Raw genomic sequence first — 16,693 nt, 5'->3', positions numbered from 1 at the left:
CTGATTCTGCTCGAGTTGTTACCACTGGCTGGCCAACACACTGCTAATCCCTTACTGTCTCCCTGCCTTCGTCCTCTGGAAAGCACCAGAACAGAGACTGACCCTCAGTCGCCGTAGCAGCTGTGCGCTCTGCAGGCTCTTGGACCTGGGGGACAATCGGGTAGCAAGCTCCACATTCCACCACCAGGCCATCCCACACATCCTGTCAACAGCAGCTGCAGGCTCTCCAAGGCCCACGTTTGTTATGAGACACGGACTAAAAAGTGTGCTGAATGCAGACCTGACCCAGAGGAGGAAGTGGATACGCACTGCTGAGAAGCCTTCCTATCACTCTCGGAGTCATGGAGACGTAGCCGAAGCCTTGAATTGTGGTCAGCGTATATTTTGTTCTTTCGCAAAACTCCTAAGACAGAATTTAGAATTGAGTTTGAAATATGCACTTTGCGTTTATGTTATTTGATTCATGTTTTCCAAAATTAATAAGTTAATGAATGACATTTTAATAATAAGAGTCGTTTTCCCTCCACTCCCCCAAAAAAGCTGTCAAAGGAGGTCAAAAATTAGTTTTCCATTCCAGGGAAAGGTACATGAAATGGCCTTTCTCCTACCACAGTTAGGATGAGGTCCTTTTGGAGAGCACTTATGGAGACAATACATCAAATTCTCCTTCCTGTCTTCCAGAGGCATCACACCTGGTTCTTATAAAGCTATCTAGGTTTGTATGGCATCAAGCCAGCCCTCACTGATGGTCTGAAGGGTCTACAGGATTAAGCTAGAAAGCCAGCAGTGTTGTTAGCCAGAACAGCCCTCATGGCCTCCAGGGAATGCTGCAGACATCTCTGTAAGGTCTCCAGTAAGTCAGTGTGCTTGTCACTACCGCTGCATACAGGAAGGCCCCAGCCACAGTGACTTACACTGCTTTCTTAGCTCACGACTTCTGTGGATCTGAAGTCTGGGTAGAGATTAGCTGGCAGTCCTGTCTCAGGGTCTCAAGGAGCTGCAGTCCAGGTGTGGGCCTCACCTCAGATCTCATCAAAGACTCAACTGGGGAAGTAACCACATCCAAGCTCTCTCAAGTCATTGTAGGATGTGGTTTCCTGGCACCTGTAGGACCGAGGGCTTCGGGCTATTTACTATCTAGAGGTCACCCAGAGTCTTAGAGGCCAACCACAGTACCTTGCCAGGTCTCCCCCAGGCAGCTTTCTTCTTCCCAGACAGCAAGGGAGAGAGACAGGCTCAAGCCGGGTGGCCCCAAAATATTGGGTGATCTCGTCATGTAATTATGTATACATAGTCATGCACGCCTCTGCACCTTTGCCATATTCTGTTACTTAAGACGTAATTCCCAGGCTCTGCCCAGACTCAAAGGAAGGGAATTACACAAAGGAAGGAATATGTACAGATCATGGGGTCCACCTTGGATTCAGTCCCACCTGTATTCACATATTCACTGAATCTCAGCATGAGGCTATTAGGTATCAGCAGACAACGTTCAAGGTGAGGAAGACATGCCAATGAACAGAACAGTCACAGGGCTTATATTAAAGGAGAGAAAAGACAATAAAGGAATAAACAATAAACTATATCTCATTAATAACTGCTATGAAGCAAAGAAGAAGGAGAAGAAGAAGGAGGAAGAAATGAGGTAGGAGAGGAGGGAACACATAGCACAAGAGAAAACCCAGGGACAGGTACTTACGTTGGGCTGTTGGAGAAGGTGTCTGAGATGGTGACACGATCTATGTCTTACATGATTATAAGGGGAAACAATCTTGCAAAGACCTGTGCTAGAGCTTTCCAGTTGGAGTAATAGCAAACACAAAGGCCCTGTGGCAGGAGCAAGAAATATAGAATGCGTTGGGAGCCTTTTGAGCAAGAGTGATACGGACAGCCATGAAAGAGGCAGGCGGGTACCGGGAGGGTACCGAAGCCATGGTGAGGGGGTTGGACTTCATTCTAAGGGCAACAACAAGCCAGTGGGGGGATTGGCCTTGCCTGGGCACACAATGAAGTGTATATAAAGACACTTCATTAGTCTTTATATACACACATACATATATAGAGAGAGTTTCTTTAACTGATTGTTAAAGAAACTTAGCTCAATGTTCTGTAGAAAGAGCCACTGCTACAATTTGTTTCTGCTTCCTCCCAGGGTCAATTAATTTGTTCTTCATTCCCATATTTTCATGAAATGAAAATTAAATCTAAATGTTTAATGTTACATAATGGTTTTTACACGACAAAACATAGGTGATGTTGAATTGCTGATGTCGAATCACATCGGAAGACACATCCTACTCATGCTAGCCACTGCGTTAGGGTGGTGACAGCCTCATCCCTTCATTGTACACTCTTCCTATGGGGTGGGGGGAGGAAGCATCACACAGAAGCCCAGTGTCTTCATCTGCTTGGGCAGTCAGTCTGGGTGGCCTCCACAGCAGAAATTTACTCTCTCACAGTTCTAGAGACTGGACGTCCAGGATCAAAGTTCTGGCTGATATTTCTTCTTCTGAGGACAAAAATCTTATCAGATCAGGGCCCATCCCTATGACCTCCCTCATTTGACCTCAGTGACTTCCTTGGAAGATTTAGTGCCAGGTCCAGCCACACTGGAGGTTAGGCTCTAACATGAATTTCGAAGGTGGGGGGTGGGTGGGAGTGGGGCAAAAATTCAGTCTATAACATGAAGTTACCATCAACCATTCACCCAAACATTTTGTCAATGATTCATAATCATTGTCTCCAATCAGTACTTAAATCAGCACTTTTATATTACTTTTAAATTCTGTCATTCTTTCCATGTTTATTTGTTGGAGATTTTTAAAGAACACTTAACTTTTAAAAAGTCATTGGTGTTCATGAGAGACCACGGAGTTGGGCTGCAGGTAGAAATACTGTATAAAGCAGGAGGGAAGGATGCCGTCCTTCCCCACTGCTGCCAGGCCATCCGCCATCCTGGTGCTGTGGTGTCACAACCAGGTCAGCTGGGCCAGTGACTCATATCCTATCTGGTGACACCCTTGCCACCTCAGCCCTTCGATTTGGGGCCATCTGCCTTCAGGCTCAGAACTTGCTCTGGAGTGTCCAACATCGCAGGTACACTGGCAGATTGGTCTGGGAAGCTTCCATCGCCCTGTCCGCTGGAGAGGAAGGAAATCTGCTGGGTGTGGAATCACAGGTTGACAGTTTTCTGTTTCTTTTCCTGCAGGATTTTTAAGTCGTTCTGTTGTCTTCTGGATTCCATTACTGATCTTCACAAATCAGCCCTGGGTCTCATTGCTGTGTCGTTGAAGGACATGTATCACATTTCTTCTGCCTGCTTTCAAGCTGTCTCTTTAGCCAAGAGTTTTATGTTTCACTCGTACGGCCTCGGTGACACTTTCTTTCTATTCATTCAGCTTACTGTTTCCTGAGCTTCTAGACTCTGTGGGTTGACATCTGTAAGACAACTTAAAAATGTTTTAGGTGTCTTTGTTTTCTTTCTTTCTTTTTTTCTTAATTTGAGTAGACTTGACACACAGTGTTACATGGGTTTCAGGTGGACAGCCTAGTGATTTGACAACTTTTAGACATTAGGTATCTGTTTTCAAATGGTTCTTATTTTCCATTCTCTTTCTTCTCTCATTCTGGGAACCTGACTACATGTTTGCCAGGCCAGTTGTTTATATGCCACATCTCTTTTCTGTTCTCCACTTTTGAAATTCAGTTTTATCTCTGTAATTTGATTTGAGACTCTTCTATTGAACTCTCTCCAAGTATCTAATCTGTCTGTATATTTTTTGTATATTTTTTATTGGAGTTCGATTTGCCAACATATAGTACGACACCCAGCGCTCATCCCGTCCAGTGCCCCCCTCAGTGCCCGTCACCCAGTTACCCCATCCCCCCGCCCACTAATCTGTCTTTATTGAGTGCAGTGTACTTTCCATTCATCAATGAGTTATTAATTTAGTTCCTACAAGAATGTTTCTTAAATTTTTATACATTCTGATCATTGTTAAATTATATCTAATTATACACATATGTGTGTATGTAATTAGCTTCATTATTAAATTAAATATATGTTTTGATTTTTGATTATTGGATACATCAATTAAATTCTTCAAATATTTTATTTTCATTAATTCATATTTGCATTTCTTGCAATTGTCTTTTTGCATGTGATAAGGATGGTGCATAAAGGACTATATAAATTATGTCTGTAATATATATTTTTAGTTGTATAACCATTTTTTCTCATTCAAAAATTTGGGCTTCGAAATGTGATTTAATTATTATTAATGCTGACACTATACTTTCTTCTGTTTGATATTTTTTAATCAATTTGTTCCAAGGTTTTTTTTGTTTTAATCTTCCTCTCTTCTTCTTTGTGGGGGTAAAGGGTCTGCTTATTTCTGCTAATTTGCCTGGATTTTTAAAATCCAAGATGACAATCTGTATGACTGCATAATAATGTATCACTTGCATGTTTATTGTTTACCTAGTTTAATATCTAACACCTATTTTATATATGTTGCTTCTTTTTAAATTTTCCCCTTTTTTTCTGGCATATTTTAGGTTCACCTCTATTCCCCTCTTCTTCTTCCCCATACATTAATTGGGAAACCAGTTACAATGTTTTCCTCCATGCTTTTCTAAGATAAATCATTCAACTGATAATTCCTTTATAAAGTATACAAAATCATAACTGTTCCTTCCCACTGAGATGTTTCTCCCATCTGCTTATTCATTATTCTGAGATGGAACCTTGAGAGAACCTATAATGACTCTTCCTCCAGAGTCAAGGATATGCCACCTTTGTTTTCTAATGGTTTAGAATTTCAAGTTCTGGGAATTTATCCTTTACTTTTAGGAACCTTGACTTATTACTGAAATTAAAATTCCTAGTTATGTTCTCATTATTAAGATTTCTATTTTATATGGTGCACATGTTTTCTCATTATTGGATCTTTCCCATCCAATCTTGCTCTGTCTTCTTTTTCTCCTGATTCAATGCTTTTGGGTAGACTACTTCCTGGACAAAAAATCATTCATATAGAGAACATGAGCTTCCTACTTCCTAAATCTCTGCATATCTTAAAAATGTCAAAAATTCTTTGCTCCTCATCAAAAGACAGAATGATGGTACGTACCATTTATTAAAATTTTGGTAAAAAACATTCATTTCCTCACAAGAACTGCATAGAGTGCAAATATCTCGAGCTTCTACTATAGGATGTGAATGTCTACAATCTGTGGATCATTTTTATTTTGAAAATAAGTTATTTAAAAATAACAATAGAAAAAAATTAAAAATAAGACTAGCAGTAGGAAAAACTTTGACATTTTATCCCTCTCACTGGAGTGTAGGAATATCTATAGGGTCATATAAATGTTATAGTTCTTCATTTGTATTTCATTGTAATCAGAATGATTTCTTGATCAGAGAATAAAATTTCTGTTTGTTAAATTAAGCATTTTATATTATTATTCTGTCACCACTTGTTTTTTCTCATTTTTTCTCTAGAACTCCCAATAGATTAAATTTTCATCAGTTGCCCTGACAATGTTTCAACATTATATCAGGGATTCTAATTCCTTTTCATGTTTACTTTTTTCATTGATAAATATTTTCTGTTTGCTATTCCTACTATTGGTTATTTCTAGAAAATTGTGTGTATGCCTCACAGATTTCAAAGCAGTTTTGGCTGATATTGGGACAGGGATAACATCCATAAACGGCACCCAATGAAGCAGTTAGTGTAAATGGCAGGTGAAAGATATAAAATAATAATAATAATAATAATAAAGTATTAGTACATTTAGTTATAATCAAAAAACAAGGCAGGCTTAGCATAGCTTTCAGATCTCCTTGCAAGTACATTTCTTCAAATAGGCCATGTTAGAATCCAATCTCTATCAGGGACATTGATAAACAATTTCACAATACAATGTATATTCATCTATAGCTCTCACCATAACTGCTATTGAAACATTATTTTGTGATTGTGGAATATCTTCCCAGTGTAATGCAGGTTTTTTGGAACCAGGGGTAGTAGTGTGTGCATCCAGCATTGTGTCTCTTGCCCTAAGCATAACTGACTCAACATAAATGTTTGTTGAATGAATGAATGATTATAACCAACATAGGCAATTGATCACCTCCATGGAAACTTTGTGTGTATATAGGAATTGAAGCAAGTCTTGAACTTCTCCCCTGACACAGACCTCTTTTGGCTATTGACCACAGGCCTGATAAAGTGCTCTGACGTCAGAGACATCTAGTGCTGATGCCTTGACCTGGGGTGAGGGGTGGGAGGACACTTCAGCACAGGGAAGTCTGAGAACTCTTAATTTTTCCTTCAGAGAAAAAGCCCAGATGTATTTTTTTGTTGGAGGGAGTGGAATCCTTAGATGGCTGGCCTGCCATTCTGATTGCTGTCACCCTCCCAGCCACAGAATATGAAAACTGGTTGGACATTCCTTTCAGGCCTGATGAGCAGAGACATCTGGGAAGTATGTTCAGGAAGGACTGGATGCAGCAAACCCCAGCCAGTAGGAGCTTGGTCTGGAAAACGTCCACACTCCTTGCTGGGAAAAAGTCAGATTAACACTCCTCACCCTACCTAAGTACACATAACTGTAGCTCAGATGGTCCCCTTTCTCTGCATAGCCTCAGCAAAGAGCAACAGAGCCTTTAGGTAGTTGGTTTTCACAATACCAAGTTGAAGTCAAATAAGTTATTACATTAATTTATCCAAGAAATGGGAATTTCAGCAGAAATATGGAAAATGACGTATCAGATAAAGGGCTAGTTCTAAGATCTATAAAGAACTTATTAAACTCAACAGCAAAGAAACAATCCAATCATGAAATGGGCAAAAGACATGAACAGAAATCTCACAGAGGAAGACATAGACATGGCCAACACGCACATGAGAAAATGCTCTGCATCACTGGCCATCAGGGAAATACAAATCAAAACCACGATGAGATACCACCTCACACCAGGGAGAATGGGGAAAATTAACAAGGCAGGAAACCACAAATGTTGGAGAGGATGTGGAGAAAGGGGAACCCTCCTGCACTGTTGGTGGGAATGCGAACTGGTACAGCCACTCTGGAAAACTGTGTGGAGCTTCCTCAAAGAGTTAAAAATAGACCTGCCTTACAACCCAGCAATTGCACTACTGGGGATTTACCCCAAAGATTCAGGTGCAATGAAATGCCAGGACACCTGCACCCCGATGTTTCTAGCAGCAATGTCCACAATAGCCAAACTGTGGAAGGAGCCTCGGTGTCCATCGAAAGATGAATGGATAAAGAAGATGTGGTCTATGTATACAATGGAATATTCCTCAGCCATTAGAAACGACAAATACCCACCATTTGCTTCGACGTGGATGGAACTGGAGGGTATTATGCTGAGTGAAATAAGTCAATCGGAGAAGGACAAACATTATATGGTCTCATTCATTTGGGGAATATAAAAAATAATGAAAGGGAATAAAGGGGAAAGGAGAAAAAATGAGTGGGAATTATCAGAAATGGAGGAGATATCAGAAATGGAGACAGAACATGAGAGACTCCTAACTCTGGGAAACGAACTGGGGATGTTGGAAGGGGAGGTGGGCGGGGGTGGGGGTGAATGGGTGATGGGCACTGAGGGGGGCACTTGACAGGATGAGCACTGGGTGTTATTCTATATGTTGACAAATTGAATACTAATAAAAAATAAATTTATAAAAAAAGAAATATGCATGGAAAATTATAGGAGAAAGAATATTTTATGTATAAAGAAGAGAAAATGCGAAGGCAGCAAGAAAGGGTGATGTTGGCCATGTTGGAGGAATCACAAGCCGGCCAGCATGGTGGGAGATGTGTAGCTTCTAACAAAAATTTTATTGTTAATTTTTTCCTCTATGCCTTGCAAAGCTCCAGACTTAAGAAATGCACAGAGCTCCTTGGAGGAGATTTATAAGTCTACAGGGATGTGTGGCAGCTATGACAGGGCCACACTTCCCTACTGAAGCTTGAGGAGGAAAAGACAGAGTGAGTAGAAATCAGCAACTCAACATTCAGTGTGGAAATGTTGATGACTTTCTTAAAAGTAGCTCATGCTCCCTAAAACCTGCCAAATGCAAGATCACAAAGGCAGGCAGAGGTAGAGCATCTGAGCTAGTTCTAAAAGTAGCAAGGAGTGAATTTTTATTTTCATAGCTGTTGATTCATATTTAGCACATAGTTAGTCCAAAACTGGTCATGAAGTTGTTCGCGCTCTCAAATCTTTGAATAAGACTGGGAACCACAAACACTCAAGACATACTAAGAGGAGGGGATTTCTAATAACTCCATAAAGAAACTTTTATAAGGGCACAACATCCATCATGTTGTCACCAATTTTATAGTTAACCCAGAGTTTGAAAAGATCTTCAATAAAATTTGAAATCTAAAATGTGGTTCTCAAAACACATTTCAATACATCAACATTCTTCAGGATTTTATCAGTGGTTATTACAACTCTGTCTGCGACAGGGAAATCTGTTTAAGTCTATGTGACTGCGGTGAATTCACACAAGTTCTGAACACTGTGTGGCAGAAACCTGGTTTGATGAAGGATTATAGAGATGTATGTTAAAGGAGTTATTCATAAAGTGAAATGGATAATTATAAAATTATATAAAATACTTATATAATAATAGTGCTATTTTTGTATAGATTATATTAAGTAATAAAAGTGATGGATATGAAGGCCAGGTTTTCAGCAGATGTTTGAATCAAATCTTCTTGATGAGAAAATAAGCAGTGAATTTTTTCACCTTGGAAAATCAGAAAAAATATGTCTAGGTCAATGTCAGGATTTAAATTAAAAAGTAGAGGAATGCCTGGGTGGCTCAGCAGTTGAGCATCTGCCTTTGGCTCAGGGCATGATCCTGGAGTCCCGGGATCGAGTCCCACATTGGGCTTTCTGCATAAAGCCTGCTTCTCCTTCTGCCTATGTCTCTGCCTCTCTCTCTGTGTTTCTCGTGAATAAATAAATAAAATCTTTAAAAGATTAATTAATTTAAAAGAATAATAACTAGTGATAATAACATAGTTTTAGAAAAATATCATGGGACTGACCTGAAAATTTTTAAATCAGATGAAGTCTTTGATATTCAATATTTCCAGGCTGATGGCAAATAAGAGATGATGGCTTTTACACCACAAGGCTCAGCAAAGTCTCAACACACTCAGTTTCCCCAATGGCTTGACTACCATATCTGGTGATATTGGTTCTGGATTTCTTGAGAGATGGGGTGCTAGAGATCTACCACTTTGCACCCCAGATCACTTGTCCTAAAATGCATCTTTGAATCAAAACACAGAGTGATTCACAGATTACATGCTCAAGGTGTCTAATCAGAAAGCATGAAAGATGAGATGCACAAGTGAATCGAACACTTCTTCTGGCTGATGTGAAGAGCAGTGGTCTGCCATAGCCTCGTGTGTCGGTGGGTATAGATAAAATCTGCTCACTAGTAGCACTATTATAAAACCACAGAGACAGTCACTAGAAGAACTCCAGGTGTGGCAGTCAATGAGACAAAATTTGGACTGCAGTCACTTTGGTTTCCTAGAACTTATACATAAAGGGATGGAGAGCCAACTGGTCAACTGGTCTGTGTGGAGATGACTCACAGCCCTAAAGAAAGAGTCAGAAGAAGGTGCATCTACTTTTGGCAAGTTGATTAATAGATCACACTTCAGCACCATGGCTAGGGAAATGTAAGTGGATCAGAACAATTCTGACACATTTCATGTCCGGAAGGTTTGAGTGGAGACTGACTTTGGAACAACTGGAACATATAAGGAGAAATGTGCCCATGAGGAGTTGAGGGAGCTGAACCATGCAGGGTGAACATGAACCTATGTTGGTAAAACACTCAGTCACAGGACACAGGCAGGATTGTGGCACCCCAACTGTGCACTGGCCTGATTCACAAAGCACATCTCTCCACATCTCACCAAATCCCAGGCTTTTTTTTTTTTTTTAATTTCAATGGATTAAAGGACAGGATTAAGACAGACAGACATTTTAAATTTTCTTATATGTGAGCAATTGCTTTTTCTTATTCCTATGCACTTTATAAAATAACAAACCTTGAATTTTCTTACTGTATTTATAGTAGATACATCCTTAATTCACTTATTACAATTTACATTTTTATGGATAAAATGTGTTATATTACTTTTTTATTTAAACTCAATTTGCCAACATATAGTACATCATTCGTTCCAGATGTAATGCTCAATAATTCACCAATTGCATATAACATCCAGTGCTCATCCCATCACCTACCCTCCTTCATGCCCATCACCCTGTTACCCCATCCACCCACCCACCACCCCTCCAGCAACCCTCAGTGTGTTTCCCAGAGTTAAGAGTCTCTCATGGTTTGTCTCCCTCTCTGATTTTTCCCCACTCGGTTTCCCCTCCTTCTCTTACGGTCCCTTGTACTATTTCTTATATTCCACATATGAGTGAAACCATATGATAATTGCCTTTCTATGATTGACTTATTTCACTTAATAGCTGCATTGAGATATAAGTCACAAACCATTCAAATCACTCACATAAAATGCACGTTTAATCTTTTTCAGTATGTTCACAGAGGTGTATAACCATCACCAAAATCTGACTTCATCCACCTAACATTATATCCTCATGTCCTTCATTTTGTAACATGTATCCCAACTGCATTCCTCTTCCTGCTAAATGAAATTCCACTGGATGCTTATTTCTCTTTGGTTAATCCCCTCACCAGTTGATGGACACTCAGGTTGTTTCTACTTTTTGGACACTACCAATAATGCTGCTATGGAAATTTGAGTACAAGGGTTTTTATTTTTATGTTTTGTATGTAGGTTTTATCTCTCAGGAATAAACACCTGGGTCATGTGTTAACTATGAGGTTGATATTTTGCTAAGTGTCTTCACTATTTTGTATTGCCACAATCAAATTATGAAGACTAATGTTTCCTTCTGCCCTCAACATCATATGTTATTGTCTGCCTTCTCACTACATTCATGAGAGTGAGTGTGAATGGTACTTTAGTGTGATTTTGTTTTATATGGCTCTATTTAATGAGACATGTCAACATCCCTTTCTTAAATTATTTAAATATTGTTTCTTTTAATTCTTTGAACATAACTTATGACAGCTTTATTGAAGTCTTTGTCTGCAAAGTCCAACATCTGAACCCTCTCAAAGGCAGTCTCCATTTGCTCTTGTCTTCTTATTCTCTGTTTATAGATCACATCTTCATGTATCTTTGCATATCTCATGATTTTGGTTGTTGAAATCTGGACAACTGATATAATCTATTATTTTTAAGATTTTATTTATTTATTCATGAGAAACATAGATGGAGGAATAGGGACATAGGCAGAGGGAGAAGCAGGCTCCCTTCGGGGAGCCTGTTGCAGGACTTGATCCTAGGACCTTGGTATTACGTCCTGAGCCAAAGGCAGATGCTCAACCACTGAGCCACCCAGATGCTCCCGTGATATAATCTATTGTAGCAACTCTGGGTAAGGATTGCTCCTTGGGATTTTCACTATTGCCATTGTTTACTTTCTTGTTTGTTTGTCTAGTGGACGGCCAGACTGATTCAGAACCATCTTTCTCCCAGCCTCTGATATTGCTCCTCAGAGTGTGCAACCTTGAGCAAATGTAGGGTTTTTCTTACCACCAAGGATAACTAGGGTTTTAGCTGAGCTCTCTGGAGTGCTTCTTCCTGTAATTTTTCTCATTAAGGTTCAGGCTCATCTCCCTTTATGGATATCACACTTAGCTGTTAGCCTTCACTAATTGCTAGGCACCTGCTGGCTGTTTTTGACAATGCTCTGCGACATAAATTTCTCCACAGACCAGATCAATCATATCTGAGGTCTGTTAAAAGGCAGGATCTACCCTTGACTCTTAAGCCCTCAGAGGGCTTTTCTTAACCATTGCTTTTCTTATTTTCTTTTAAACTTCTAGCAGGTTTACTGTTTCTACTGTTGCTAATGGTGTCTTAGTAGCACATTACCAAGATCTCTATTGTTTTCAACAAAACCTTTAGACACAAAACTCACAACCTGCCAAATAGTCATTCAACTTGAGGAGACCAGAAACAGTTCTCTTTTCTCATGGCCCTATCACCCCCTACACAGAATCTCTGTATCACTGCTCTGGGGTTGGGGACTCTTCCAAAATAAACACCCTGCTCTACAACCTGAGGGCTAGGCAGGAATGGTAGCCCCAGACTCATGGTTTGTACCTTCTGGCACTGAACCTAAGGGGAGAGGTTTGTTAGGGCCCCACGTTCATGGTGTGCCACATCCAAGTTAGAGCTCCTACCCTACAAGGAGAAGCTGGTTGAAGGGAAGACTCTCCAATCCATTTGGCTGCACTTTCCTGAAATATGGCTTCTGCATCACGAAGCTGTGCAGAATGAGCCATGACAGTGGTCTTCCCCTTTCAGAATGGAACTGTAGCTCCAGCCTGGGATCTAGGGGAGATCAGCTCCATTTTCTTGGCCATAAGCACTTGGGATACAGCTCCCCTTACACCCGGATAGGAAGGACTATTGGAAGAGGGCCATGGTTCACACATCACAGACTCTTATTGTTCTTACTGCGATATAGTAGACTTTTTTTCTTAAGATTTTATGTATTTATTCATGAGTGACAGAGACAGACAGAGACACAGGCAGAAGGAGAAACAGACTCCCCACAGGGAGCCTGATCCACGAGTCGATCCCAGGATCCTGGGATCACAACCTGAGCCAAAAGCAGATGCTCAACCACTGAGCCACCCAGGTGCTCTATTGTAGACTCTCTTAAATAAATGTTTCCCATTTGCTATATGTCCTCAGGACAATCTCCAGATACTTTAATTTTTGTTTTCATGTTTGTCACCAGTTAAATAGATGTTTCACCTGGTAAGAGAGTCCACTGAGTTTCTCTCACTGCCATTCCAGAAATCCCTCACCTCATGTGTGTTTTTTTTTTTTTTTGAAAGAGGGATTGAATTTTAAAAACTCACATGAGAACAGCTTTGTATAATTCCAGCATTGGTGTGGTAAAACTATTATGAAAACCTGAGTTGTTCCATTTGTGATAGAAAACTGTCACAAAATATACTTAGCAAATACAGCAAAATATATTTAGGAGTTTCTCTTTACACCCCAAAGTAATAGTCATATATGGCATTAGCCCCAAGAAATGCTGTAATGTTTTTGATATCATGATAATGCCAACCATACTGTGTTATTAATATGGAGCATCATCATGGGATGCCTGGGTGACTCAGTGGTTGAGCATCTGCCTTTGGCTCAGGTCATGATCCCGGGGTCCTGGGATTGAGTCCCACATCAGGTTCCCCACAAGGAGCTTGCTTCTCCCTCTACCTCTGTCTCTGCCTCTCTCTGTGTGTCTCTTGTGAATATATAAATTAAAAATCTTTAAAAAAAAATGGAGCATCATCACCCCCAGAAATCAATCATTCCCCACTTTCCCTAACAACCAGGCATCATCTTCCAAGTGAACCTCAGAAACCATGGTATTGCTTAAAAAATAAGTATGGCTCCATTTGTGAAAAATTCTCTGGATCCAGTGACATATTGGACATCTTGCTCTGGTCCAGAGATTGTCCATGTGCTCTTGGAGATACTGAGAGCTGCAGCTAGGCCCACTGGCCACTTCAGAATTAGAGTCTGCCAACTGTCTACACAGCCTTTCATGACATTTTTTTCTGTTAGCCTGAGAGCTTATCTTTACAAATAAGTGGTTCCACCTGTAATAGCCCCAAATTGTGATGTGGAATGTGTCCAGAGTGTTGTGCAGCGGGACCAGATCACCAGGCTGTCTATCACCACGCACATAATATAACCATTGAAGCCTGTTGTTAGGACCCCAAGGCCAGCTAGGGGAACTTACCCCATATGAATTGATGATCACATCCAAGAGTCCTGTACCTCTCTGCATCTTCCACTGCACTTCCTTTTCTGAAAGAAACAAATCCCCAGCAGGCCAAGGTGCACCCAGATGCCCTGCTTCTGAAATCTGTGCCTGGTTACTGCACACTTTTCTTAATATTCTCAAAGATCTAGTGAATCATGAACTAGTTTGGAATTTCCAAAACCCTGCTGTAGTTGGTAGTCTCGTGAGCATCTGGCTTATTGGACAAGGGGACCAGATGTTAGACTGAGGATGTAGGAGGTATGACAGGATCATGTTACTATCCTCTGGAAGCCCCAGCTCATCTGAGCAAGTCTGTTTGGAGGAAGTACAGTAGGTAACTACATATGATCATGGCTCCATTTCTGTTTTTGTATGCTTGTTTTTAAATCACGTTTTTTTCCTACTCTTTTTTCTTAGAGGTTTTCAGAAACATTTTAAGGAATTATTTTATCTAAAAATCAAACTAAATAAATGAGGTTAGATAATCTTTTTTTTTTTTTTAAAGATTTTATTTATTTATTCATGATAGTCACACACACACAGAGAGAGAGAGAGAGAGAGAGGCAGAGACACAGGCAGAGGGAGAAGCAGGCTCCACGCAGGGAGCCCGACGTGGGATTTGATCCCGGGTCTCCAGGATCGCGCCCTGGGCCAAAGGCAGGCGCTAAACTGCTGCGCCACCCAGGGATCCCAGGTTAGATAATCTTGATATCTTTATATATATAATATATATTATATATATAAAGCAAAATAAATATTATCTGCACCAATTCACAGAGTATTTCTTTAAAAAAAAAGACATATATATGGGTCTTGAATAATGATGATGCTTGATGGTGTTTATCTTTGTGGTATGATGGAGGATGTTGTTGGGACCAGAGTTTGTAGGTAAAGTTGGTGCTAAGGTTTCATCCTGGAGCTGGGGGTTGGAGGGTGGGATTAAGGTTGAGGGGTCATTGGATCAGATGCTGATTTGGAAATAGGATGCCATGTATAAGTGAAGTGGACTGATTGGATTGGGGACCACATCTCCTTAAAAGCTGTGCTGTTTCCTTACCACCTTCCTCAAAATGCTCCTCTCTTGGGAATTCCCAAGGCCAGGGAATCCTCAGACCAGGCATTTGGTTCATTCTGGTGGCTCATGTGCCTCTTTTGTCTGCCATAAAAAATAAATCTCTTTCCCCTTACTTCTGGTGGTCACCGTATCTCATGCTTATTGAAGGGGTCCAACTGTTCTGTGTCTCATTGTCGTTTCTACTCTACCCAGGATAACAGGGACATTTACTTGGTGATTTTACTTATGGTGTACTATTTGATTCTTACTTAAATACTACGAGCGAGGTGATTATTTCCCTCCTTTATCAGAAGTAAAACTTATGGCTTAGATAAGCCAGGGACTTGGAGCAGGTGGAGGGTACTCAGTGGCCATTTTGTAAATAAATGTGTGCATGTACATACACATATATGACTTAGAGTCAGAAGGAAGGAAGAAAGGAAGGAAAGGGGGAAGAAAGGAATTATAAATAACACCAGGTCTTCGGAGACCAGTATCTATCATTATTCAGTAGTTCCTGCAGCCTAATGACCCCATACTTCACCTTGCTAGCCACCGCTCAGTAAGAACTGAGGCAAATTGGTCCCTATTATCTCAAACACCACCACCTACCATGCACACGTTTGTAAATGCATATGGGAAACGCAGAGAGTTAAATATGATATGTTAGAAACATTAAACCAGTGTATGAATGGAGAGTGGGAAAGTAAGATTTAACTTTAAAAGGAAATTTTAAATCTGGCTATATTATTATCTACTTTAGGGCTCTTTAAAAATACGTTGGCAGGAGCCCTGAGAAGTATATCCACATTACCGTAAATTCCACTTAGATCGTGATGGGGATTAGTGTGAATCAAAAACCAAGCCCTCATCCCGTGTGGAGTGGCAAACACTCACTGCAGCCTCATTTCCACTAATCTGGGGCTGCTGAGTGATCTTTGATCACACCAAGTATTACAGATGGAAAAGTACTCTTTTCAAATCCCCAACGTGTTTCCAACTGTCAATAAAATCCTTTTTAAGTGTCAAAAGCAATTGCTCTGGTTTACACTTACACTGCTAACCATAGCAGCACATTTCAGTAGTTCTAAAGCAAAACAACAACCAAATGGCATAACTGCGGGCCAGTATTCTGACAGCCACATTCACCCCCAGCTTTAAAGGCATTAGGAATTCATTTCTAAAAATTGCCATTTATGTTAACTGTGCTTTAAAGATTAGGTATTTCACTCAGAAATATCTTATCTGGGAGGCAAAACAACCCCCACTTCAACCCTCGAATTAAACAAACAAATCACACAGGTTACATGTCTAGCCAGATGTTTAAATCCACACAGAATATGAAACGGCCCTGGTTCCTAGAACATGTGATAAAAATTTTAATATTTGGAAGCAAGTGAACAAAGGATGTCTTACATTTAAAAGATGATCTCAATGAAATTGGATTCTTCCCCATAAATTATACAAGGAGATGGTTTGCAGTAATTGATGTAATAAAGTAGCTGCTAGAAAGAGACACAGCCCCCTAACCTAGATGAAGTAAGCAATCACACTTTCCATCGGAAAGCTCCGTCGGTGGGAAAGCTGTCGGCGTCAGAACAGAACCTACAAACCCTGTTGCGTTTAAGCATCAGAGGCCTTAGTCTTATTATCTTTCCAGGATGTGCATG

The 16,693-nt window shown here is 40.4% G+C and overlaps 1 long non-coding RNA gene across 1 annotated transcript in view; it reads left to right on the top strand.

Annotated features, from left to right (window-relative positions):
* The window catches only part of LOC112662816 (uncharacterized), a 79,235-nt gene extending 75,158 nt beyond the window's left edge, over positions 1-4,077 (top strand). Inside the window, exon 4 of the long non-coding RNA XR_003138858.3 lies at positions 3,209-4,077. This is a non-coding gene — a long non-coding RNA (uncharacterized LOC112662816). The remainder of the gene's footprint in view (positions 1-3,208) is intronic.
* Positions 4,078-16,693: the final 12,616 nt, after the last annotated feature.

The sequence above is a fragment of the Canis lupus genome, chromosome 34 (assembly GCF_003254725.2).
Source record: "Canis lupus dingo isolate Sandy chromosome 34, ASM325472v2, whole genome shotgun sequence".
Taxonomy (NCBI): domain Eukaryota; kingdom Metazoa; phylum Chordata; class Mammalia; order Carnivora; family Canidae; genus Canis; species Canis lupus.
The sequence above is the reverse complement of the archived record's forward strand: the minus strand, read 5'-3'. Positions and strand labels throughout refer to the sequence as shown.